Source organism: Gavialis gangeticus, unplaced genomic scaffold (genome assembly GCF_001723915.1).
Source record: "Gavialis gangeticus isolate Ggan-Ray unplaced genomic scaffold, GavGan_comp1, whole genome shotgun sequence".
Taxonomy (NCBI): domain Eukaryota; kingdom Metazoa; phylum Chordata; order Crocodylia; family Gavialidae; genus Gavialis; species Gavialis gangeticus.
In genome coordinates, this window is record NW_017729024.1 from 153,167,943 (window position 1) to 153,171,685 (window position 3,743).

Sequence of the window (3,743 nt, forward strand, 5' to 3'; positions counted from 1 at the left end):
GAGCCTGCAGTACAGCAACGCTGCACAGCCCCAGCCCCAGCCCCAGCCCCAGCCCCAGCCCCAGCCCCAGCTCCATCCTGTTGAGAGGAGCTGCTGGTGGGCAAGACCAGGGCCCAGGCAGGCCAGGGCAGCCACGGTGGCTGTTCCTGGGAGCTCCCATGGCCAGGCCATTGCACTGGGGGGTGGCTTCACCCCACTCGTACTGTGCCTGGTGTGCAGGGAGGCCGAGCCCAGAGCTGAAGACCCCTGGGCCTGGCATCCTACCCCGGCCAGGCAGCGTCCCTGGGCTGGGCTCCACCTGGGGTGCTGCTGGGCGTCCCTGCCTCTTTGCCATGGCCTGAGCCCACGGAGCCCTGGGGCTGCCCTGGTTCCCACTCAGCCCCTGCCTTCCCTGCCTCCCCAAGCACCTGCTTCTGCCCATGCCATCCAGACCCTGCCCTGAGCACCTGGCTCTGGCACTCAGCGCCCCAGTGCTGCCCCCACTGAGGTGGGATGGGGCACCCGTGTCCCCAGGCCTAGGGCTCACCCACCCACTGGGAGCCTCCAGTGCTGCAACCCTCCACAGCCACTGCCGGGCCTGGACCCTGACCCCGCACCCCCGACAGCTCCCTTCCAGGGGCTGGGCTGGGCTGGGCTGAAGGACGCAGCCCAGGGATGGGGGGCAGGGTCAGAAGAACACAGACTGTGTCCCCGTGACTCCACCCCTGCTACCTGTGCTGCTCCCAAAGCAGCAACTTAAACGTATTTTTAAGACCATGTCCTCACACACCTCTTGCAGTGCTGGGGAAAATGTCTCCGCAAGCTACTAATTGGCACGCGTGCCTGGGGTTGCCGATCCCTGCTTCACACAATCCGGAACAATGATTCACTTCTCCCTACATTTGGGTGGGTGAAAGGTTTGAAGATCTGAGTGTGGTTGTGGTATTGGTTCACTGGACAGTCCTTAAGATCCTGCTCATTCCATCTGCATCACTAGAGTAGCTCATATAAGGTAAGCAGCACAATAAAGCAGCTGTTCCTTTGAACACAGGAACTCTGAGGAAATTTGCAATCTAAACAAATCTTATAGCTCAATGAAATACTTTACAAGATTACATCCAGCTGAAATGTAAAATGAAACCTGACACCTAGTGCAAGCCAGTTGTTTAAATTGTACCCAGTGAAGTCTTTAAATTCATTGTCAAGAGACATGAAATTTCACTTCTTTCTCCATGAAACAGAATTGATATTATGAAAAACAATAGTTTTAATAGCCAGATGTTTCCTGGAAAAATTACAGACCTGTTTGTTATGCATTTGCTCAGCCTGTATACTTGAAAATAGGTCATGTGTGTACTAGAATCTAATCGACTATAATAGTATCTCCCATTAGCTGTTTTACGATTTGACAATAATCAGCCTAGCTGACAGAAGCAGAATCAGAATAAAGTAGGGTTGCCCAATGCCCCCAGGGTAGCCTAAATTTAGGGCACTTCTAAAATATGCAGGTTGTGGGGCCATCCATCTACTCCCAAAAATTGCAGTTAGGACAAAAGTAATCAGCTTTAGGTTTGTGTTCCTGGTGAAAAATAATAAACGTTTTATATTTCATTATCAAGGAGGACACCAGTGTAGGCAAAATTTAGTGATGCAGAGAAAGTAAATAGGGATTTATTATTTACCATCTCTCAAAATACTAGAACTGGGAGACATAAAATGAAACTATTAGATAATAGGTTTAAAACTAACAAAAGGAAGATCTTTTTTACACACAAATTATCTTGAGGAACTCATTGCCCCAAGAAGTTGCGGCAGTTGACAGTTTAATCCAGCTCAAAAGGGGACGAGGCAAATTCACAAAGGAAAGATCCATCGGCAGGTGCTGAACATGGTAGATAGGGGGAGGAGAGCAGGCTCTGAATCAGAACTTCTCAGCTCGGAACTTCAAGGGGTGGACGTTCCTACGTCAACACTGTGAACACATGCAATTTTATAAATAGGAAAATTAGGGAAAGCCCCCACAAGTTCCTGGCAAATTGTCACGAAGTCCTTTGACATGGAAAGGTTGGTCTATCCTTAATTAAAACAGCAGCTTTCCATCCTGCAATAATCTGGAGTATATCATCAGTTCTGCATAGTCTGTCAGTATGAATGAGAGATATCTACATATACTGTGGAGGGGCAAGGCTGTTATTATATGCAGCTCTTTGATCAGGCTTATAATAAAATTTCTAGCACTCTAGATTATGTTAAAAGAATGTGTTCAGAAACTTAACAAGGACAAGAAACGTCATGCTTAGCAGTTCTATCCCTCATTTAGTATCTCAATAATTATGCAGTAATTGATGGCACTAATGCAATGTTCTTAGGGTGCATGCAGACATTTCTGGGACCAAATCTATGATCATATGGCTTGTTTTGAGCTGCATGATCATAGACCATAGGCTGCTTGTGCACATGTTTGCTGGTGCTGAGAGGAACATGATCTAAATTGGGATGATTTGAGGGCAAGTGGGATTGGGAGGGCTGGCAGGTCTGCACAGGAGATTGCTGGGTCTCTAAGGTGGATGAAAATAGTTCAGTCAGTCAGGGCTGGGGCTGGGGGTAGGAATAGTACAGTTTCATAATCTAGAGTGCTAGGGTGAGCAGCTGAGACTTTCCAGGCTTTGGGCTGCACTCTGAATGTGTACAGACTTCCAGTAGATCAGACTAAGTCATGCCCAGTCTCAGTGCACCTCCTCAGGTGACCTAAGATCAGGCCAGCCATTTTTGTTTGATCTAACCTCCCCAAACATCTGTATAGAATGGCACTTAGATTGACCTAGTCCTAGTCTTCAATGTCTTTCTAAAAGATATGCTGTAGCTCTGCCAGAAGTTAGATTCAATTCAGGAGCTACTGGGTGAAATTCAATGGCCTGTGCTACGCTGGAGGCCAGACTACGTGCTCGTAATGGTGCCTCCTTGATTTAAAATCTGTGGTGATTACTGCAATTAAAGCAAATGAATGTAATAATACATCCTGATAAAATCCTTTACTGTTGAGTTCAGATTTTTATTACAGAATACTTGCTCCTGGTAAGAATAATAAATAAGGGAGGCAGCCAATTTATATTGCTAACTTTTGCTAACTTAATCTTTATAGAGATTGAGTTCATTGCTAACTTATCTTTATAGTTTATGTTCTGCAGTTACACATAAACAGAGATGACAACTGTCAGCTAACCATGTACATTAGATGAACTACAGAGGAAAGAACACAAGTCCATTTGCTGCAGTCATGGGTGAATGACAGATTTTCCATTAGCTACTACTACTTGGCAGTTGCATGGCTTCTTTCAGGCGAAGCACTGGAATGCACTAAAAGTATAAACGCTTAAGCAAAGCATTGTCCTGTGCTACTCCATCCAACAGGATGAAATAACAAGCTATAAAGTGCGGTTCTGAGCAGAGCTATTCTTTGGGCATATACAATTCAGAGTGCAAACTGGCAACTAAATTAGGAGGCATATGCTAAAGCTTTAAACTAGTATGTGAAATGTGCCTGGACCAAAGCTGAACACAACTCAAACTTCTGATAGGGTTCAAAAACCTATCTTTGAATTTCATAGCTATAAGCTAGGTTCAGAAACGACAAATCAAAGTCCCATATCTCAAATGACTTCCCCAAAAATGTGCAGTGTTTAAATCTTAGATTCCACAGCTCAGACCTGCTTTTATTAAGACTAATTCTTCCCATGTTTAATCATTTGCCACAATCACTATTA

At 45.6% G+C, this 3,743-nt stretch overlaps 1 protein-coding gene across 1 annotated transcript in view; it reads right to left on the reverse strand.

Annotated features, from left to right (window-relative positions):
- The window catches only part of GHR (growth hormone receptor), a 260,516-nt gene that overhangs the window by 23,873 nt on the left and 232,900 nt on the right, over positions 1 to 3,743 (reverse strand). The window lies entirely within an intron of this gene.